The 24,278-nt window shown below is 40.9% G+C and overlaps 1 protein-coding gene and 1 long non-coding RNA gene across 2 annotated transcripts in view; one reads left to right on the top strand and one right to left on the bottom strand.

Annotated features, from left to right (window-relative positions):
- The window catches only part of gabbr2 (gamma-aminobutyric acid (GABA) B receptor, 2), a 971,826-nt gene that overhangs the window by 311,859 nt on the left and 635,689 nt on the right, over positions 1-24,278 (top strand). The gene's annotated exons all lie outside the window — the stretch shown is intronic.
- LOC137334100 (uncharacterized) overlaps positions 1-24,278 on the bottom strand; it is a 62,035-nt gene that overhangs the window by 24,233 nt on the left and 13,524 nt on the right. Inside the window, exon 2 of the long non-coding RNA XR_010966063.1 lies at positions 19,745-19,791. This is a non-coding gene — a long non-coding RNA (uncharacterized lncRNA). The remainder of the gene's footprint in view (positions 1-19,744; positions 19,792-24,278) is intronic.

Genomic DNA, 24,278 nt, shown 5'->3' with positions numbered 1-24,278 from the left:
TTGAGAGGACGAGAAATTTGATGAACAGCATTCAACCGAATGTTAAGCACTTTTCACCTTTCTCTTCAAACACTACCCCTCTCCTTCACATTCTAAGTTCAAGGAGCTTCTGCAGGGGGGAAAAAAAAAAATCTACCCTGCATTTCTCCATTAGTGGTAACCTGGACCACAGTTACCAGCAGTTTTGTGCTGTTTAATTGTTGGTAGCAGCAGTCACTGTATTTCAGATTTTTGTCCGACTCATAATACTGTCAGTGGCCACTGCAGCTGAAGGGGCCAGATAAGACAAGAGGCAGCTGGTCGGTGGAACAGCCATCACGTCATTCCATTTTGCATTTTTATAAGATTGGTGGAGGTAGAAGCCAGCTAAAAGCAGGCACTATTTTTGCCCTAAAATTTTATTCCTGAAATATTATTAAATTCCTCTTACTGTCTGCTGGAGGTCCTATCCTGAGCCAGACAGGAGTCCAGCTATATGTTTGAATGCCATTGACCGTAGGTCTCTTTGCAATCCAAGGGCAGCCCAAGTCACACACTTTAGTTTTGTGCTCACTGTAACCCTTCCCAATCCCTTATCCGAATCTTTAGCAAATTCAAATAGAGTGCAGGACATAGTAGTAAAAAATAAACACAATAGAAGTGGATTATTCACTTGGATTACAGTAACAACCATGTGTTGTGCTGCCAATCATTCATAGATACATAATACCGTATATAATCTTAACAGTACATACTTTTTAGCCTTTTTCATCAGACTCTATTTTGATACATGTTGTTTAAGTACATCACAATTGGTACCTGCTTACTTCATGGCACACCTAATTTAAACATCCATTTTGTACATTTCTTTGCAATGCTAAATGAGAAACACGGAAATTTCTGCCACGATATGCAACTGTTTGTACACTTTCACCCATAGTTTAGGATTATAGTCATCCATGTCTTCTGGCCTATGACCCAGATTTCAGTTTTAAGAAAGCTGGCAAAAGGCTACATCTTTACCAGTTGCTAGTATCTTAGAGAGAAAATAAATATTCACAAAAACTTACCCCACTATCTCATCTACTCAATCAGAATTGCTAGGTAAATCATTTTCAAATGTCTCATTACTACACCACTGAAGTTGAATAATTTTCCAAGTAGTAGCCAAACAACTTGGTTCAACAGAAATTAAAGCTAATTGATTTCCCTTGTCAGCCATTGTTAGCTTTTTGCTTTGAGGCAATAGAAAGAGGCTAGGTTGCTATTTTTATTTTATAATGATAAACATGGGCAGGGCCCTACTTTATACTGAAAGTACTCCCTCTACACTTTGCTTCTTCTTTAACATAATTTAAACTCCAAGATTATCTTCAAAATTCTAATGCTTTGCTAGGCATCTGTAATCTTGCATTTATTGTTCAATGAAGGACTACTTTTTTTTAGTTTTCATCCCTTGAGTAAAGAATTTTTTATTGTAATGCTTACATCATTTGGCAGGAAGAAGGATGATTTGAGTATTCCCAGCAATAGGTCACCTGATAGGAGAGGATTATGAGAATATTTGACCGTAGCATGTTTTTAAGAATGTTTGTCATATTATAACATTAAGTATTCATTTTATTTGTGCATTTTAACAAATAAATGTTGAAGACTCTTAAACACTAAAACAGCCTTTTAGGTTGATAATCTGTTTCACAGAAGATACTCTCTTCCCTAAAGCACCTTAATGTTCAGGGTCAAAATGGTGAATAATTGATTAATTTATGAAGTATGTCTCTAGGGTAGTACATGCAGGACAGATTTGCTGCTGCTGTCTTTTAGTCTTGCCTCCTGAAGTGTAGCTGAATATGCTTCCCCTGGATGCACAGCCTGTTAGACTGCAGTGGCTTCCTCTAATGACTACTAATCAATTCATAGCAGCCTAATTACTTTTTTTACCTACATACTTTAAAACATTGAATTATTGATTGACTTCCTAAAATGAAAAATAATTGGCTTGTTTTCAAACTTTCATGTTTGCTCTCTTATAATAATATTGTTAATATGGACAAAATAAAATTGAACTATAATTTCTAAAGGATTCCACAATTGTCCTGGTTTCAAGGCTTTGCTATTTTAGAGGTTTGTAAATGACACACACCCTGTGTGTTAAATGTCACAATGATGCCAAAAAGTATTTTGTCACAGTGAGTTGTTTTGCCAGTTTTATCTTTTTCCTGAGTTACATTGTTTCTGTTCTGCATAACCTAAGACAAAATAAAAATAAATAGCAGCTCACAACAAAAGGACAGCTCCGAACATATTAGGGGAAAAAAGTAAGTTTGACAGACTAGTGCCAATGAGGCAGTTTGTGTTCCAGTGGCACTACCATGTCATTAACGATTCCTAGCTTAAGGAACCTCAACTACTTAGGCTTAACAACCTTGATCTATTTACTTCAGAGCAGTGTCGACTTCGAGGCAACCTGATAAAGATCCATAAAATAGTTAAAGGGCTGGATAGTATGCCAATGAGAGATTATTCCAGTTTAACAGATTGGGGAGGACCAGGGGACACGAGTTCAAACTATGGAAGAGTAGGAATAGAATGGATGTCAGGCGGATCTTTTCCCCGAGAATTGTGAGCCTCTGGAATACATTGTCGGCTTGTGTGGTGGTTGCTGACTCTCTGCATGCCTTCAAGAGGGAGCTGGACTGGTTACTGACTGGGACAGAGATTGCATTATATAGAAGGTAAGTTCCTATAGATAACACTTGTTCCATGTGATCTCCTGGACCAGTTTTGATTGCCCGAGGGGGTTGGAGAGTAATTTACCAGGATACTTTATCCCTCATTGGCCCCGGATTTATTCTTTTTTTTTATCTCTCCCAGAAGATTATATGGCTGCAGGGGAGAGGGAGGGTGGGGAGTGTCCAGTCACGATGCTCCAGCCATCATGAGGTGTGGAGCAGGCATGATGCACCACCTGGTCTTTTCCTGTCCATCAATTTTGTATGTTTGTAATTGCATCAGTCTCTACAACTTTTATTGCCTTAATTACAAGCTAATCCAAAATGTAAAAAAATTGCTGTGCAAATGATTTGTACTGAAGCAAATACAGGGGCTAATTATCCTCTTTCCCCCCCCCCCCCCCCCGCCTCACCTCGTTGCCCCCAGTGTGCATTGAGTGTTGCCCCTTCTGGAAGTCCCTGACTTGACCTTGGCTAAACCCAGTCATATTTCTCAGTAGTGGGAGTGGAAAATGGCATATAACTTTAAAGGAGGGTGGCCATTAAAGGGGAGTAAACCAAAAGGGTTACAAAAAATCTGAAAGCCTTCAGCAAGAAAGGCTCAACATGCATCTCAGTCCATAAACAACCTTTGCTAAAGGGACAGGAGATTAAGAAGTTTCAGGCAAAAATAAAGAGAAAGAAAACCCATGGGTGCCAGGTTGAATCTACAGGCTAGTGACGGAGCAGCCCAGCATCTGACTACTGTTTGATGGCTGCAAAAGTGGATCTGCTGGTGCAAAGAAGGTGGTTGCCAAAAAATGGCCGCTCTATTTGCCACTCCACAGCACCATTCCCATAATGCAGCATGCCTAGAAGGAGACAGAAGCTGACTTCAAGATGTAGCTGACCGTTACTGTCACACTGACTGTGTCGGCTGTATGACGCATATTAGCTGCAGGTGTCCTTCCAGTAGATGGCACAGCTCTGCATCTAGCTCCCTGCTGACCTGAACCCTGTGAAGACAGTTTCCCACAGTCATCAGGCAAGTGTGACAACGTCTGCAAAAATGGTTGACATCTTGACTGGTATGGCCAATTAGGCTTTGCTGGCTTATGATCACCCTGGAACGCCTTATTTCATGCACTACCATGTAAAGTGTGACATGCTATATTTGGGGTGTTTTTGAAGCACCATTCGGCATAATGTTAAGTCAGGCCTTTACAAATAGCCATGCCACTGAGCCTGCTGTCACAAACTACTTTCAGAGTCGGAGACTCAGCAAGCACTAATCCTCTGCCAAAGGAAGGTATGTTCACTTTTGCCTGCAGATGCTAGAGTGAAGGTACCAGTGGGTGAACACATAGCACCTCTCATGCAGTCTAGCATTCCTCCTTTGTCCTGTTCTTCTAAACATGTCACAAAGTGAGGATTTGCATTGGGAAACCCATTGGTTCAGTAAAAGCTTTATGAGAATCTAAGTGCCAGCACAAAATTAAAATGAAGAAAAACAGCATAGAAATGGCCTTTAAACTGTCGAATGAATGTTCGTATTGAGCTCTTTAAAGTTACCTCCATATACAGTTCAGCACACGAGACAAAAATGTCAATGACATCATATGTCCCATTTTCTGTCATTTCTACCTCATTCTCATTTGTAAACAAGCATCCAAGGTGTTTAGGTGCTCAGTAGAAGGCGGAAGACAATTTAAGAAGCCCAGTATTAACATTTATAGCATCAGTTTTAAGCTTATTTCTGATTTTGTTTTTGGACATTTTTGTACTTTTGTTGTGACCATCTGCCTCTGTGGGTCAGTGATTATTCCCCCTATTGTTCCACACAGGACACAACTGGCTGGATTTTCCTCTGCTATTATAGCAGTGAAAAATGAAAGGAAATGAGTCAAAAAGGCCTACCATTGGATCCCTATTCCTTTGAGCGCTGCAAGGCATTTTCCTTTCCCCCACTCCCCAAGCAGAGAAGTTGGCCGCCCCGTTTGCTGTCCTGCCACATTTAAATGATGGTGAGAGTGGCTTTTCTCCCTCCTCAAGTACAACCAATCTCAGCGTATGTGAGGAGAGTGGTGGTGATATGTCCTGTGGTCGTGAAAAATCCACTATTGGCATTTGGTGGGATAGGCCTACTCGTGGGCATCTCTCCCTCTCCAATATTATTGCCAAGAACTGATAAAATTCTCCCTTCCCCCAATTCAGACAAGTAGCCTTACAACTCAAACATTAATGTTCTGGCCAGAACAGAAGTGCTCAGTAGTTTATACTGTTGGTTGGGCTTAATGACTGAATACTTCTTATGATATTGATTGACAGCCCAAATGTCTTTCTACCTTTAAACCAGATATCAACAACAACAACAACAACAACAACAACAACAACTACTCCCATTTATATAGTGCCTTTGTCTTCGTAAAACATCCCAAGGCACTACACAGGAACGTTATCAGACAAAATTTTACTCCGTGCCACATAGAGATATTAGGACAAGTGACCAAAAACTGGGTCAAAGAGGTAGGTTTTAAAGAGTGTCTTAAAGGAGGAGAGAAACGTAGAGAGGTGGAGAGTTTTAGGGAGGGAATTCCAGAGTTTAGGGCATGGCAGCTGAAGGCACGGTCACCAATGGTAGGGTGATGAAATCGGGGATGCACAAGAGGCCATTTCTGCGCATCCAATACTGGATGTCCACCAGCAGTGTGACAGATCAAAGGCTGGAGAGGGGTCGAGAGGGGTGGTGGTGAGGTAGAGCTGGGTGTCGTCAGTGTACATGTGGAATCTGACGTGTTTTTGGATGATGTTACTGAAGGGCAACATGTAGATGAGAAATAGGAGGGGGCCAAAGATAGATCCTTGGAAAAAGGACTCCAGAGGTAACGGTGGAAGAGGGCAAGAGAAGCCATTGCAGGAGATTCTCTGGCTGCGACTGGATAGATAATTATGAAATCAGGTGAGGACAGTTCTCAGTTGGATAACGGAGGGAGAGGCATTGGAGGAGGATGGTGTAGTCAACCATGTCAAAGGCTGCAGACAGGTCGAGAAGGATGGGGAGGGATAGTTTACCATGGTCACAGTCACGTAGGAAGTCATTTGTGACTTTGATAAGGTCTGTTTCAGTGCTGCGGCAACAACAACAACAACTTGTATTTATATAGTGCCATTAACGTAGCAAAAAGTCTCAAAATGCTTCACACGAGTGTTATCAGATAAAATTTAACACAGAGCCACGTAAGGAGGTATTAGAAGAGGTGACAGAGGTAGGTTTTAAGGAGCATCTTAAAGGAGGAGAGAGGTGGAGAGGTTTAGGGAGGGAATTACAGAGCTTAGGGCCTAGGCAGCCACAATTAAAATCGGGGATGTGCAAGAGACCAGAATTGGAGGAGCGCAGAGATCTCAGAGGGTTGTAGGGCTGGAGGAGCTTACAGAGATAGGGAGGGGGAGGCATGGAGGGATTTGAAAACCAGAATTAGAATTTTAAAATCGAGGTGTAGCTGGACCTGGAGCCAAAGTAAGTCAGTGAGAGGTGATGGGTGAACGGGACTTGGTGCGAGTTTGGATATGGGCAGCAGAGTTATGGATGAGCTCGAATTTACAGAAAATGCAAGATAGGAGGCTGGCCAGGAGAGCATTGGAATAGTCGAGTCTATGTTTAATTCTGCATCCTTTGGATTTAAGGGAGCGGAGATGGTGGCCTTACCAGGGGAAATGACTGGGTGAGAGAGAGTCTTACTGGAAACAAGGCTATCAAAGTTGGAGGTGAGTGTAATTTAGCAGATCGGTAGCTGCAGAAATATCTTGGAGAATGGAGGGTAGACAATTGGGAAATTGAAAGTGCTGCTTAAAGTGACTTGGGGGAGAGTTTTTTCTAGGGGCGTACACAGAAGAAACTGGGGATGGAAGGGGGAAGAGAGATGTGAGTGGAGAGGGATACAAGGAAGTGATCAGAGATGGCCTTATCGGTGATTGAGTTAGGAACATAGGAACAGGAGTAGGCCATTCAGCCCCTCGTGCCTGCTCCGCCATTTGATAAGATCATGGCTGATCTGTGATCTAACTCCAAATACCTGCCTTTGGCCCATATCCCTTAATACCTTTGATTGCCAAAAAGCTATCTATCTCAGATTTAAATTTAGCAACTGAGCTAGTATCAATTGCCATTTGCGGAAGGGAGTTCCAAACTTCTACCACCCTTTGTGTGTAGAAATGTTTTCTAATCTCACTCCTGAAAGGTCTGGCTCTAATTTTTAGACTGTGCCCCTACTCCAAGAATCCCCAAACAGTGGAAATAGTTTCTCTCTATCCACCCTATCTGTTCCCCTTAATATCTTATAAACTTCAATCAGATCACCCCTTAACCTTCGAAACTCCAGAGAATACAACCACAATTTGTGTAATCTCTCCGCGTAACTTAACCCTTGAAGTCCGGGTATCATTCTAGTAAACCTACGCTGCACTCCCTCCAAAGCCAATATGTCCTTCCGAAGGTGCGGTGCCCAGAACTGCTCACATTACTCCAAGTGCGGTCTAACCAGGGTTTTGTATAGCTGCAGCATAACTTCTGCCCCCTTGTACTCCAGTCCTCTAGATATAAAGGCCAGCATTCCATTAGCCTTATTGATTATTTTCTGCACCTGTTCATGACACTTCAAAGTTCTATGTACCTGTACCCCTAGGTCCCTTTGGACATCCTGTTTTTAACATTTTACCATTTAGAAAGTACTCTGTTCTATCTTTTTTTGATCCAAAGTGGATGATCTCACATTTGTCTACATTGAATTCCATTTGCCACAGTTTTGCCCATCTATCAATATCGCTTTGTAATTTTATGTTCTCATCTACACTGCTTACAATGCCACCAATCTTTGTAAACAATTTTACAACACCAAGTTATAGTCCAGCAATTTTATTTTAAATTCACAAGCTTTCGGAGGCTACCTCCTTCCTCAGGTGAACGATGTGGAAGAAGGTAGCCTCCGAAAGCCTCTTCCACATCGTTCACCTGAGGAAGGAGGTAGCCTCCGAAAGCTTGTGAATTTAAAATAAAATTGCTGGACTATAACTTGGTGTTGTAAAATTGTTTACAATTGTCAACCCCAGTCCATCACCGGCATCTCCACACCAATCTTTGTGTCATCGGCAAACTTAGATATGAGACTTTCTATGCCTTCATCTAAGTCGTTAATAAATATTGTGAATAATTGAGGCCCCAAGACAGATCCCTGGGGGACTCCACTAGTCGCATCCTGCCAATGTGAGTACCTTCCCATTATCCCTACTCTCTGTCGCCTTTCGCTCAGCCAACTTCCTAACCAAGTCTGTACTTTTCCCTCGAATCCATGGGCTTCTATCTTAGCTAACAGTCTCTTATGTGGAACCTTATCAAATGCCTTCTGGAAGTCCATATAAATAACGTCCATTGACATTCCCCTGTGCACTACTTTAGTCACCTCTTCAAAAAATTGAATCAGGTTTGTCGGGCACAACCTACCTTTCACAAATCCATGCTGGCTCTCTCTGATTAACTGAAAATTCTCGGTGTTCAGTCACCCTATCCTTAATTATAGACTCCAGCATTTTCCCCACAACAGATGTTAGGCTAACTGGTCTATAATTCCCTGGTTTCCCTCTCCTTTCTTAAAAAGCGGAGTGACATGTGCAATTTTCCAATCCAGAATCTAGAGTACTTTGAAAGATTATAGTTAGGGCATCTGCAATGTGCTCACCTACTTCCTTTAAAACCCTGGGATGGAAACCATCTGGTCCTGGGGATTTGTCACTCTTTAGTGCTATTATTTTCTTCATTACTGTTGCTTTATTTATGTTAATTTTATCGAGTCGCTGTCCCTGATTCAATATTAGTTTTCTTGGGATTTCTGGCGTGCTATCCTCTTTTTCTACTGTAAATACTGACGCAAAGTAATCATTCAACATGTCTGCCATTTCCCCATTGTCAATGACAATATCCCCACTTTCAGTTTTTAAGGGGTCAACACTGCTCCTGACCACCCTCTTTTTCCTAATATAACTATAAAAGTTCTTCGTATTGGTTTTGATATTCCTTGCAAGTTTGTTTTCATACTCTCTTTTTGTAGCTCTTACTATCTGTTTTGTGACCCTTTGTTGATCTTTGTATCTTTCCCATTCGCCAGGATCTGTGCCATTTTTTGCCTTTATGTATGCCCTTTCCTTATGTCTTATACTGTCCCTTACCTCTTTAGTTGTCCATGTTTTTTTTTTTGGCAAGTAGAGTTCTTGCCCCTCAGGGGTATAAACCGATTCTGTATCACGTTAAATGTTTCTTTAAACATTTCCCACTGATCATCAGTCGTTTTACCCATTAACAGATTTGCCCACTTTTCTGTGGACAGTCTCTGTCTCATCCCATTGAAGTCGGCCTTATTCAAGTCTAGAATCTTAGCAGCTGACCCACTTTTTTCCCTTTCAAAAACTACATTGAACTCGATCATGTTATGAGTTGATGGGTGTAAAGAGACCAAGTGAGATGGCAAGATCGAGGTGCTGGCTGTGAATATGGGTAGGCAACTTTAGATGGCAGGAGAGCTTAAGGTACTTGGGGCAGCAGTAGAGAACAAGGATTTCAAAGGCGAGGTGAGAGGGATGGAACAAGGTGAGATGCTTCAAGGAGGAGAAGATATCAGAGGAATAGTGAACAAACCAAGGTGCGATTTGGGGATACAGGCCACACCACAGTTTGGACCAGACAAGTGGTGGAAGATATAACCAGGTGGGGAGGCTTCAAAAAGGGAAAAGGTTTTATCACCCGGTGAGCCAAGTTTCCGTCAAGGCCTTGATGGCAATGCAATCATACATAATAAGCTCATGAATGGCAAGGGCCTTGTTCACAAGTCATTCTTGAGGGAGATGCGGAGAGGGGCAGTGATAGCTGATCCATTGGCAGAGTCCACAGGATCAGCGGGGCGGGGGGTAGGGGAGTGCAGGATGGGATGGAAGAAGATTGGCCAGATTAGCCCCAGCGGGAGCACTGGGCGACAAGGTAGGCAAGAGAGTAGGATGGGGCAGTTGGGGTTGCTGCTTATGAGGAGGTAGGGATGAGTTCCATGATGAGCCCTTTGAAGGATGCCATGAGAGGCACAGGTGGAAGCTGTAAGCTTATCCGAGGGGGAGTCAAGCCTGGGATAGAGGCAGCCGAGTAGGAAGGTGCAGGAATAGTGAAGGGATGGGTGGGGATTTGCGGGGGGGGGGGGAGAAATGATAGAAGGCATGATGACAGGAGAGAAGAGCCTGAGAGGGATAAAAAGAGAAGAAAAAGGGGAGTAGAAGTGATGGGCTCATGTATGTAGCAGCAGCCAAAGTGCGCATGCAAATGGACACGGAAACTTAAGTTACGTAGGTATGGCTAAGATTAGGTTAGATATCTCCTGGTAGTGAACGGAGAATAAGGAGACAATCGCAGAGAATTTAGGATTCACTACCTTAGTGTTACAAGTGAAATCTGCCTGCCATTCTTAGCTAGTTTTTAATGTCATGTGTTGTGACTTCACTATGGGTAACTTGTATAGCCATAGATCAAGCAAGTGTGGCACCCATCCACCTGTGTGATAGAGTATTGTAAACCATTACAGTGATTAATGGTGCGTTTGAGAATCAGGTCTTGGAAACATCCATCTCCTTATTCCTGTAAAAATGCACGCCCAGAACTAACTAATTGCATTGATAGGGAATTAAAGAAGATTTGTGCTGCCCAATCTCATTTTTTGTCTTCTCCAATAAAATTGTAACTGAGCTGACTGATAAATACACCCTAAGGCAACCTTCAAATAAAAGTCTTTTTTATTGCTTCTCACAGAATTTGCATTGGTCAAAGCTTGTTAGCATTATACTAGAAATACCTAAGGCAATCACTGATCATTCTTTACACAACATAAATTGAAGCATCAGCCATGTCTGTTCTGTAAATTAATAGAAGGATTCACATGCGTCTCATCAGTCCAAGCTTCAAACATCAACTCATTCACATCATTCCCTTCCTCAACCCACCTCTTACGCACAGTGTCCTAGAAGTGGTCATTTAATTAAAAGTGCTAAAATCTGACATACATTCACGACAATAGCCTATATATTTGAACTATCAATATATATGTTATACCCTTCTGGTAAAATCGCTTGCTAATAATCCTAACACATGCTGGCAGTACTATGACCCAAATTAAATCTATCTTGATTTAAAATGAATTTCTGGGAAACCTAAAACATCCCTTATAAAACCCGCTTCCAGAACGTTGCTATAATTGTAGCCGTAAAGCTGACTCCATGCTGCAGTTGCTGTCGATGAATGTATAATAAAAAATGCTTTTTATATTTCACAAGTGAAATTATATATGAATAATTATTGAGAAAAAATGTATATTATTCTATACATAGGAACACAAGAAAGCAAAGAATAAGAAAAGATCATTTAGCCCATCAAGCTTACTCCTTCATAAACCATGTGCAACCTACCTGATCAATTTTCTACTTAAACTTCAGAAAAAAAGTTACTTATATTTCTCCCTGACTTAGATTTAACCCATGCAAGCCCCCAGAGTACCTACCTGCCTTCAAACCTCTGTTATTCAAGAGTGGCCCAGCTACTCTATGCTGATAACATTTCAATGGTCCCAGCAACTCAGGTGACATAATTTTCCATACATTATTGATCATACTCATGTGGCATTCATTCTTGTTCCTAGCTACATAATTATCCAATTCTTTTTAATGATGTTAATCAGCATATCATTAACTATTCCTGCTGTGAGCCTGTTCCACATATCCACTACTGTGTGGAAAAAATAACTTTAATCTCTTTTGCTTGAACTAAGTGTTTTTACACATGTGCCCTCCAGTTCTGTGCTCACAGTACAAATTAAAATGTCTGCTTACATACATTTAATCTATGCTTCTCAGTATTTTAAAGAACTGCATCATATTGTTCCTAAATTGTACAGTTATAAGCTTGGACTTTCCAATCATTTTTTTAATGCAGCAATAACCCATTTATTTCAAATGGATTAATGCAGGTGTTAAAATAATGCTGATTGGAAAATCTAAGCTTCAAAATATCCCAGCACAGGACAAGTAATTTAGCCTATTAGGTCTGTACCTGTGTTTTTCTCCATATGAGCCACCGAGTTTAATCAGACTCTGCTGCTCATTCCCCACGTCCTTTAATTCCTTTTTAAAATAGTGTGAAAGAATATAGTACAGTGATTCTGAAATTCCACAGGACTTCTCCCAATGTCCCACAGTAACTCCAGCAGAACACTGGAGGAACCCCCAGAGAAATGGTGAATGGCTATTTTCAACTGTTATGCCATTTCCCTAGGGTTCTGTTGGTGAATCGGTGGCAGGAGACCAGGAGAATCCTTGTGGAATTTCAGGGCCAACATATCTTTTTTTTCTAATGCAAATTAGTTCAGCTCTGTGAATTTGTCTTCATAACTTAGATTCCTAAGAACCAAAATCCATCTTTGTCTCTCTCTTCTCTGAACCCTATCCAATCCATTGATGTTCTTTTGTAAGTAGAGTACCCAAAACTATACACAATATTTTGAATATCCTCTGAGCAATTATCTAAACTAGGTTAAAATAATTTGCTTTGACCTACAATCAAATGTCCTTGAGCTATATAATAATACTTGTTTAAACTTGTTAACAGCTTCACATTCACTGGAAACCTTCAGTGAGCAATCAATATTCACACCTTGATGGACATCCCTTCATTTTTAGATAAATATCTTGCTCAATTATATATTGCATTACATTTACCCATATTGAAATCCATCTGTCATTCCTTAGCCCATCCGCTTACTGTAACTCTTGTTATGAGAGTATATTCTCTCAGCTCCATCTTGTGTCAGTATATTGCAAGCGATTATGTGCAACAGAGAACCACTGACAAGTAAGAAAACTTTATTGTTGTAATAATAATGCAGATCCTTTTCAGTTCCTACTGCTTCACCAATATCCGCAGTCATTCAATCAGAAGTCTTTCTTGACCAATAATGAACAGTTACTTTGCTTTATATTTAGTGACGAAAATCATTTGGAAAATCATACCTGTCTTTGCAATAGATAGCAAAAGGTGGTCACTTGTCCCAGTGAAATCCTACTTGTCCTAGATACAAGTGAAATTATGCCAGCTTCACAGATGTATGATAAGACGCACAGAACAATTTCCAAGCAGGTCAAATTGTTGACTTCTGAAGTCACAGTGGTGCCATATGTGTTACTATTTTAGTCTTGATAATGTTCCCTATGGTATCATTTTAAACAGAATAATTTTGACCTGACACACTTGTCCCAGTGACAGCTAACAATACATTTGTACTTGTGCTGGAATAATTCTACTCACTGGAGGCAGCTAGACGGGAAGTTATTTTTATTCATCCTTAATTAATTCATACAGTTCTGCGTATGACCTACTGGACCACCGTTGCAAGGTTCTCAGTAAAAGATTTGATGGAGTGCAGGTCAATGTCAGGTCATATTTACCTTCATTATTCTTTTCCCACCTATTTATAACCTCTATAGATATCTGAAAACGTTTCACCGATTTTTTGAGATCTTGGATTTTACAAGCTATCTCTGCTCACGCTAAGTTAATTAGAAGTTTACCATTATAGGATGGCACCTCCAGTCTTTAAATTTTAACTTTTTTGATACAAATTGAAATGAGGGATGCTAGTGCTGGGAATTGTAAGAATTTTCCTGCTTTTTTGCATCTATTGTCAACAACAATAACTCACAGGTAATGGGCTAGTCTGCCTCAGTAATATTAGTCCCAATTTTAACTCTGGGCGCGTTCTGGGCAGATGGGTGTGGACACGAGGGAAACCCCCCGTGGAGAATTCAGTGTGAGGCCCGGGCCATTTTAACTACCAGGCCTCATTTGAATAACGCAGTACTGTCTCCCGCCTGAAGCCAATGGGAATGACGATACAGTCGATGGGCGGGCGCGGGAAATCGGACAGGAGGTCGATGCCGCCAGGGACCCAAAGGAATAGTCCCCAGCACAAGGTAAATGCTGGATAGGGCGTCTCCAAGGAGCTGCTGATGGGAGAGAGAGGGAAGGCTGGTGAGGCCCAAAAATTGCTTGCAGGGCCTGGAGGAGCACTCCTACTCTTCCAAAGGAATCCAAACCTTTTTAAAAAAAATACTTATCATGGTCTTTTCTGGCCATTTTGCTGCTGGTTTGGCAACAGGTGAGCACCTTGATTTCTGCAGTTAAAATGGCATCATGGCACCGATTGCATCATCGGGCTGTGACTTTTGAATCTAAAGTGGGCCCCTGCCTGACTGTGGCGGGTTGCCCTCCTGAACGAACGAGTTTTCTGGTAAATAAGATGATGTCAGACAGGAACACTGCAAGATCCCCTGACTGCCATTTTAACCACCTGCCCGCCCTGTTCATGCCGGGTGGGCTGGGTTAAAATTGGGACTGTTATATTTACCCCAGTTTCAAATGAGAGCTAATTACTGCATTTTAATGATCCACCTTCATCTTGCCTGTGGCTATTGGATTGAGGCCCCCGAGACCCAATTGGTGCCAAAATATGGGCAGTTTTATGATGTGAACTTGCAGTCAACTGGAAAGAGGTTGAGACTATCCAAATTCAGTTCAGTTAGAACATTTACAGTGGGCAGAGAGGAAACTTTTAACCCTTTCAAATGCAATCTCAGAGGAGAAAGAATATTGATCCACCCAATCCTTGTCACTGTTGCTCTTTCAAATTTCAGTCTTTCAAAATCACCAATAAATGATTTGCTTTTTAAATGCAGTATAATATTGAAAAAAATGAAGTGTATCCAAGAATATAGGAACAAAAGGAATGTTCAGATCATCTATGGAAAAATAAACATCTGGTGATTAATTTTAATGGATGGAACGTTGAGACTGTGTGCCTGCGATTTCCCAAGATGCATTGTCTGCTGACAGCGGCGGACCAATGGAACCACCGCTCCGTATCGAAGAACTCTCTCAGTGCTTTGTTTAACCTGTCACAGTGATGTCAGCCTGAAATTCCCATGTTACCAACTGTATAATCATTGTGAGAGCTACAAATGGTCAGTGCACTTTGGGAATTCTATGATGCCTATTTTTAGCCCTTATGAAAGGGAAGAGAAATTAAAGCAAGAAATGCATGCAGACTCTTCACAATCTGGTTGACCTTCAGCTAAGTTTGTAATTTTAGGCGTGCTCAATAGAATCGTAGAATCTTGCAGCACAGAAGGAGGCCATTCGACCCGTCAATCCTGTGCCGGCTCTTTGAAAGATTTGTTCAATTTAGTCCCACACCTCAGCTTTTTCCCCATAACCCTGCAAATTAATCTTCAAGTACACGTCCAATTGCCTTTTGAAAGTTGCAGTGGCATCTGATTCAACCACCCTTTCAGATAGCGTGTTCCAGATCTTTCTCCTTGTTTCCCCTCTAGTTCTTTTGCCAATCATTTTAAATCCATGACCTCTGATTATCGACCCGCTTGCCAGGGGAAACAGTTTTTGCTAACTTGCTCTATCAAAGCTCCATATAATTTTGAATACCTCTATTAGGTCTCCCCTTAACCTTCTCTGCTCGAAGTAGAATAATCACAGCTTCTCCAATCTCTCCACGTAACTGAAATCCCTCATCCCTGGTATCTTTACCATCTCCAAGGCCTTGACATCCTTCCTAAAATGTGATACCCAGAATTGTACACAATACTCCAGCTGAGACCTAACCAGTGATTTGTAAAGGTTTAGCATGACTTCCTTGTTTTTGTATTCAATGCCCCTATTTAAAAAGCCAAGTATCCCATATGCTTTCTTAACTGCCTTATCAACTTGCCCTGCTACCTTCAAAGATTTGTGAATATGCACCCCCAGGTCCCTCTGCTCTTGCATCCCCCTCAAAATAGTACCATTTAGATTATACTGTCTCTCTATTTTGTTCATCACTTCACATTTATCCACTTAAATTGCATCTGCCATGTATCTACCCATTTCATCAGTCTGTTTATGTCCTCCTGAAGTCTGCTACTAGCCTCACTATTTACTACTTTGCCAAGTTTTGTATCATTCGCAAACTTCAAAATCGTACTCCCTATACCCAAGTCTGCGTCATTTATATATAACAAGAAAAGCAATGGTCTTAATACAGACCCCTGGGGGACCCCACTGCATATTTCTCTCCAGTCAGAAAAACATCCATTCGCCGCTACTCTCTGCCTCCTATCCCTTAGCCAATTACGTACCCATATTGCCACCGTCCCTTTAATCCCATGTGCTTCTATTTTCCGAATAAGTCTGTTATGTGGTACTTTATCAAGTATCTTTTGAAAGTCCATATATACAACATCTACTGCACTACCTTCATCAACCCTCTCTGTTACTTCATCAAAGAACTCAATCAGGTTAGTCAGACATGATTTGCCTTTAACAAATCTGTGCTGGCTGTCCCTTATTAACCCACGCTTCTCCAAGTGAGAATTAATTTTGTCATTGACAGTGGTCTCTAGTAGTTTTCCCACCACTGACGTTAAACTGATTGGCCTTTAGTTACCAGGTTTAACTCTTTTTTTGAACAGGAGTGTAACATTTTCAATCCTCCAGTCCTCTGGCATCACTCCCATATCCAACAAGGATTGAAAGATTGTGGTCAGAACTTCTGCTATCTCCACCCTAGCTTCCCTCAGCAATATGGGATGCATCCCATCTGGACCGGGTGACCTGTTAGATTGGTTTCTGATGATATCTTTAGGCTTTTTGGTCCTGAAAATCTGTGGTAGTTCCACCAAATTCCCACCATAACATGGAAGCAGCCTGGACCCCCAAAAAGTGCCCCAATTTTTTTTGTCGGTAGACTGCATGGGGTGGGTGGAGTTCCTGGATAACTCCTTAAAGTAGCTTTGCTAAATAATGTTATTTTATAAAAGTTGCTTCTTATGATTTACAGAGATGAGACCCTTAAAGTCACACTGCCTTTATGGTAAAATGTTTGGGGAATGAGAAGAACCAGAGGAATGTGCATCATAGTCATTGTGATAATGCCATCCCAAACTAATGTAATTTATGTCATTATGGAAAGTATCTGTAAACAAAATAATAAGGGTTTCATTTTTTTGATGAAAACTGTCCATTTTAAGGGAAGTTAGCCATTTCTAGCTGTTGAGGAACTTAGGGGCCAATTTCCACTCATATACTTTTTCATGTAATAAACCAATAAAGCATTTACAAAAAGTTGAGTTCACGTAAAATCTCCTTAAGAAACAATATAAAATTTAAAATAATATGCAAGGAAAGTCTCACAAAAGTTTATTTGTGATCCTCACCCTAATAGCTGTGTTAAATCTTACATATATTACCATAACTATAGTTTTAATTGCACCCGTGAATATCCCATGCAACAGACCACTAAAATGTTCCCACCTTATCTTTAATACTCAAAAATGGTAGAGGACGAGTAAGGGAGTGTTGAGAGTTGGATGTTGAGAGTTACAGCATTGTTGTACCAATGCTGAGTTAAAACAAAATAGGCTTACCCTATAGTGAATGCAATAACTTTCTCATTATTTGCATCAAAGAACATACCTTCTTCATATTAGAGACTGCTTCTAAATATTACTATGCATCTTGTCTTTTTAGTACAACAGCTTTTGAATAATCAAAACCATATGAGAATAATTTGATCAGATGCATAATTTTTTTTTCACTAATTTTTCTGTCCTGCCCTCCTCTTCTCGAGACATTGGCTTTGTCTAAGGTATGGTTCCATGGATGTTGGTTCCATGAATGTTAGACCATCTCTGATACTTGTGGCCACTATTTATGTATGGGACTTTGAGCATTGACAGACGGTTACCACACATCATGTCACAGCTGAACCTGATCCTGGCCTTTCCCCACTTCCATGTGCTCACTAACATTAGGGGTCACCGACAGTGATCAGGAGCAGGAGCATTCCCCAGTTTTTACTTTCCTATCTCAGGAGCATTGAGGCTCGTTGTAGCTCCCCTCCTGACACCCTGACTGAGATCAGTAAACTCAGCACAGACTGGGCATTGAACCCAGGACCTTAAATCATTTACTTTTAAAGGGGTATTGTAGGTAAACCTCAGGAATAAGAACAGCAAAAAGTATTTTTATTACAAAGACATCATGTGTGTATGTGTTGAATTACCTTTTTGGGAAGGCAGTGAGTTGTTTAGACACAAATTGCAAAAACCAAGAAAAGCTTGTCATAATTAATATTGTTTCTTTTATATTTATATATATATATATATATATATATATATATTCCAAAATCTGAGTGAACCTGCAGAGGGAGGATCATGATAAGCTACTGAAATTGCTGTTTTTTAACACTGAATTACTACAGTTGGAATAGAAGATGATATGGCAGTTCAATGTGCTTTCAACTTCTATAAACAGCAGGAGGTTAATCCATTTGCTTTATCAATATGTATGAGAGTCAATAGGCTGTGCATGGCTCCATTCTGTTTCAGGTGTGAAGGTTGGCTGGTGTTCATTTCTGTATAGCATATTTTTTCTTATAATTCAATATGAGAAAGAGAAAACATGATAGAGTACTATCAGTAAGAAAAAAATAGTGTGTTATTCACTACAATCTGATGCACGCATACGTTAGAAGCTAGAAAGCATTTTTAAACCATGATCCTTTAGATTTGTCTGATAAGCCATTTCCAATTGTAATAAGCAGTGGGTATACTTGCCTCTGAAGTACTAATGAAAGAAAGGTCTTGCATTTATATAGCACTTTATCATGTCTTCAGGATGTCCCAAAGCGCATCACGACCAATGAATTACTTTTGACTTGCAGTCATTGCTGATATGAAGGCAAACACAACAGGCAATTTGTACACACAGTCACACAAACATTTGATGATTGACTGACCAGCTAGCTACTTTCCTTTTGAATAGTGCAATAGGATCTTTTACATCCACCCGAACAGAAAAACGGGGCCTAGGTTTAACGGATATAATTTTCAACTCCGGCAGGTGTGGGAAACTGGCGGCAGCGGATCAGCCACCTGTTGTACACTCCGTCCGATTTTCCTTTCCGTTGACTTCAGTGGGTGACCGATCTGCTGCCACTAGTTTTCTGTCCGCCCCAAAGTTGAAAATTACCCCCAACATCTCATCCAAATGACACCTTCAGTACTGCACTAATCTTCTATGTAAGCTAGGAGGGTGGTTTGAACCCAAATGTTCTGATGTACAGGTGTGAGTACTACCAACTGAGCTAAGCTGAGAATACTAGCAAAGAAATTGCCAACAGATCATGTCAGAATCCTATAGACAACACTACAGAAAAAGAGCAGGGAGGTCTCCCAAAGTCCTGGCCGATACTTATCCCTCAACCATCATCACTAAGGCAGATTATCTGGTTATCGTCTCTTGTGCGACCTTATTGTGCGCAAATTGGCTGCCGCATTTCCCTATGTTACAACAGTGACTACACTTCAAAAGTATTTAATCGGCTGTAAAGTGCTTTGGGATGCCGTGAGGTGGTGAAAAGCGCTATATATCTGCAAGTTCATTCTTTCTTTTATTGTGCTGCATAGAATAGAATAGAATCTTACAGCACAGAAGGAGGCCATTTGGCCCATCATGCCTGTGCCAGCTCTTTGAAACAGCTGTCCAATTTAGTCCCACACCCCAGCTCTTTCCCTATAACCCTGCAATTTAGTCCTCTTCAAGTAGGTGTCCAATTGCCTTTAGAAAGTTCTTATGGAATCAGCTTCCAGCACCCTTTCAGGTAGTGCATTCCAGATCGTAACAACCCTCTGTGTGAAAAAAAATTCTCCTCGTTTCCCCTCTAGTTCTTTTGGCAATTATTTGAAATCTGTGACCTCTGGTTACGGCCCCACTTGCATGGACAGATCTTTCTTTGTTCTCTTCTGCTACCTCCACTTGCTCCTCTTCACCTGTGACTTGTAATTGTAGTGCTTCCTCCTAAAACATACTAACAACATTCTTAAGAGTGCTAGTGTCTGTGTTGATGCTTGGAATGGGTGGAGTGAAGTACCTAGTTTTATGGCATCACTTTCTCCGGCCTCCTCATCTAGGCAGAACCTAAAGGAAGAGAAAAGGTGTAAGATTTACAATGTATCCCTGAGGCAATGTTCTACAACACAAATAAGATCCTGAGAAATTTTGTGTGTCATGCAGTGGCTTTGCAAAGATAGCCTGTGCTGTGAGAATTTGGAACAGCAGTTAGTGTATAAATTAATGGAGAATCATAATAAATGAAGGATACTTGGGTTGTGGCACCACACTTCCAAACTCGCTCTTGCCTTCAAAAGGTTCTCAGCTAAAAAGGGCGAAGGCCGTCTACTTAAATTCAGATAGCTGCTTCAGCACGGCGGGCTCATTGCCTGCCCTAGATCTCTCCTGATGGTTGTGAGCAGCCTTGGTTTATAAGCAGAGTACATAGACGAAGCTATTAGCTGTGTGCCTTGGATCTTATTTCCCTGAGGGTGCAGCAGATGAGCATTTACATGAGCAGTACACATGTATACAAAAGTGCCTACACTTTCCTTGACATCTCACCTGATGCCACAGAACTTTCTCCTTATTTGCTTCTATGTATGGTGGACCTGGGGGACTGCTCAGCAACCTCCATTCATGCAGCTTGCACCTGGGCTTTTACAGATGGGTGCCCTTCAGCACCAAACAGGGCCAGTAACTTTCACTGCATTTCCTGCAACAACTCCAACTGAACCCTCAATCTTTGGCAGCACTCTTGTTGCATACATGCTGATCACAAACCTGTTGCTCCCTCTAAAAGAACAATTGCTGGTAAGATCTCTTTAAGGGCAAGCAGCATAGAATCACAATATTTTAAAGCCCATTGTGCCTGCACTGACTGACTGAAAGAGCTCACAACTTATTGTCATTCCTTTGCCTTTTCCCCATACTCTTTTAAAAAGTTTTTCCCAAATATGTTTTAATTTGCCCTTTAAAAGCTATTATTGATGTTGCTTCCATCACTGTTCCAAGTAGGGTATTCCATGTACTAACCACTCTCTGCTTGAAAACAAAAATTCTCCTAAGTTATATGGAGAATTTTAAACCTGTGCAAACCCACTTTAATTTAAAATGCACCACTTAAATGTAATTTATTTCCAAATCCTTTCTGTGTAAAAATGATCAAAAAATTCCAAAACATCTCACTTATCAAAACATCTCCATCAGTTCTCCTCTCAACCTTATTTGTCATCATGGAAAAAGCCCCAATTTCTCTTGTCTGTCCTCATAACTAAAGCCTCTCATCCCTGGCATTCTCTTGCTGAATTTCCTCTGCATTTTTTCCATGGACTTGACATTCTTCCTAAAATAAGGCATCCAAAACTGGGGACACTGGGCCAAATCTTTCTGGAAAAAAAACGGCGAATACACGAAGCACACCGTTACTAATGCCAAATCGTCCAGCAAATTCAGGGGAAGAAGAGATACGCTGTGAGTTGTGATCCTCCAGAACTTGCTGGTCGGTTTACACTGCTCCACCGTTTGCTTCGCACAAACAGCATCTGGCCCTTAGCCTCCCTGTTATTTTTAAGAACTTGCTGGATTTGCACATTACTTGCCCATTAAACTCGCCACAGAAAGTTAGGGCTCATGATTACTAGTGTAAGTACCCTTTTAATGGCATGATAATTATTAATGCCATACCAATTAATCTCTCTGGCACAGAAAGAGAGCAATTTAAACTGTTGAGTCTCATTCCTGCATGTAGTAAATCGTTGTTAAAGATTTTTTAAAATTTCAAATTTTAAACTTTGAAATTTTTTTCTTAATTTTTCTTTTGGTCTCTTTTTTCTCTCTCTCTTTTAATTGAATCTTTCTTTCCCTCTCTTTATTTCTCTTTCTGTACCTGATTTGACTCCCTTTCACCCTCCTTCTCCTTTGTTCCTCTGTTTCTTTCACAATACTTAAATCTCATTGGTTAAGGAAATACACTATTGGTCCCATTGTTCACAGAAGTCCCAGATGCCCCATTGCCCTCCCCGTGAAGTTATCAGCTCGCACTCCCAGCAAATTATATTCAAGCTGTAGGGTGCTGGAAAAAGTCTAACTCACAGCAGACACCGCGAGATGCCCCATTCCAGCAAGATTTGGCCAATGTTCTAATTATGACAAAACCATTGACTTGTATAGGTTTAGCATTACCTCTTTGTACTATGTCTCCATTTATGCGACCTAGGATCTGATAGAATTTATTCACAGCTTTATCAACTTGACCTCCTACTTCTAAAAATGTGAGTATCTGAACCCTTACATTTCTTAATTTTATCCACAATTCCACTATACCAATGGAGTGCAAAAGCCTGGGAAAGTGTAGAGCTTAGCCATGGTGGGAGTTCAATCATGAGGTGCAGTTGACCTAAAATTATACTTGAGTTAAATGTCTAAGTTGCTGAGTTTAATTATATTGCATTTTTAGTAGAAATCAGTTTAGTATAAAGTCCACGATGTGTGCGATCGGAGTGATTTTTGGAGGTCCTGAATGCTTTGTACATCTATGATGACCGCACATACTAGGAGTGTCTCTAACTGCTTTCACGTTGAAGATTTCTGAGCTTGAAGAACAGCTGGGGCACTTTGTCACATTTGGTAGCCTGACATGTTCTTGAAATGCACATTGCAGGAGATGATCAGCCCACAGGCAGAGTACATTTGTAAGGAAGTGAAGCGGATGACCGTGCACTGGGGTAGAAAGATGAGGCACGAGGCAGTGCGGGGCTCTCCTAAGAGTACTGAATACCTGTGGCACTGGCAACAACTTGGAGCAGGACAAGCATGTGCAAATCCATTGCACCATGAAACAAGTGGTTGCCAAAAAGGGGAAAGTGAAGTACAGAAATGCAGTAGTAATTGGAGATTCCATAATTAGGCACATTTGTATTGAGGGTTCTGTTGGGGAATACTAGAAACACAAGCTTGGAGCCATTGTCTCTGTGCCAGGAATGAAGGTTCTAAATGCAAAGACTTTGGCTGATAGATTTATTAGAGAAAATTATACTCACAGACAATCACATGGTAGCTGTGGGAAACACAAAGGCTGCGGGAAATCTCGCGTTATAGTTGCTGAGCTCAGTAGTAGGGTGACCAACCCTCGATCTTCCTAACTTCCCATTACAATTGATACAGTTATTATACACTCAGCTACAGGCTATTACATTATACCTCTTCTGTGACCATGGTTCACATTAACTATCATCAGCTCAGCATTCCTAAGACTTGCTGTGTCAATGGTATCAGTAGGTGGAAGCTCTATGGCCATCACTCATCTACACCTATGGTGGGCTTCAAGATATAGCATAAGCTGTATGTCTCATCGTATGTGTAGAAAAGGTAATTATATAGTTTTAAGACAGATAGATTTATCTACCAAAAGGTCAGAACTACACAGAAAAACTGAAAATCTTTTATGTCGTCAGTGTGTACCAGCCTCGAAAGGGGCCTTGACTATTAGAGCTGATTGTCGACATTTTCTAGATACTACCTGTTTCAGCAGTTTCTGCAGAAACTGCCTTTTAATCTGTAGGGTTTTTTTGTTAAACTCTTTTTAGCATATGAAAGATAAGAATCAACCAAGACTGAAACACTTTTCTAAAAAAAACTTTATTGACATTAAGACACAATGGTTTTCCAGATAAAGATACCGTGCAACCTTATTCCAGGGAATACATAAGAAACATAAGAAATAGGAGCAGGAGTAGGCCAATCGGCCCCTCGAGCCTGCTCCGCCATTCAATAAGATCATGGCTGATCTGATCCTAACCTCAAATCTAAATTCATGTCCAATTTCCTGCCCGCTCCCCGTAACCCCTAATTCCCTTTACTTCTAGGAAACTGTCTATTTCTGTTTTAAATTTATTTAATGATGTAGCTTCCACAGCTTCCTGGGGCAGCAAATTCCACAGACCTACTACCCTCTGAGTGAAGAAGTTTCTCCTCATCTCAGTTTTGAAAGAGCAGCCCCTTATTCTAAGATTATGCCCCCTAGTTCTAGTTTCACCCATCCTTGGGAACATCCTTACCGCATCCACCCGATCAAGCCCCTTCACAATCTTATATGTTTCAATAAGATCGCCTTACAACTCGAAACACAGAATAATCAATTTGTCTGTTCTGGAAGACTGAGGGGTTAAATTGTCGTTGACAACGTCTCTTTGACTGCTTCTTCTGATCTCCTAGAAATCACTGTAAAATGGCTGTTTTTATATCTTCTGGCTGCCGGCAGAACAGCCTGCTAATAGTTTTCCTCTCTCTCTCTTCTCACGGCTTGAGAAGACAGCTGTCTTTTTTTATGCTCTGCTTATCACTTCAAAAGTACAGCAAGTCTTTCTCTGAACAGTTTGAATCAATAATAACATCCATGATACCTTTCGAACTTGGTCAAGTTTCCCAAGGTCCTCTGCTTCATTGGTGTTTCGATCCATTCCTCAGGAGGCTATCGATCCCAAACCAGCCCGCCTGTAATTTTATCTCGATTGTGATTGGTTATCCTCCGTTTGCTGTTCATACATCAATTCATTATGTTCTTTGCCAAGTCT

Source organism: Heptranchias perlo, chromosome 2 (assembly GCF_035084215.1).
Source record: "Heptranchias perlo isolate sHepPer1 chromosome 2, sHepPer1.hap1, whole genome shotgun sequence".
Lineage (NCBI taxonomy): Eukaryota > Metazoa > Chordata > Chondrichthyes > Hexanchiformes > Hexanchidae > Heptranchias > Heptranchias perlo.
This window is presented reverse-complemented; position numbering and strand designations above follow the sequence as displayed.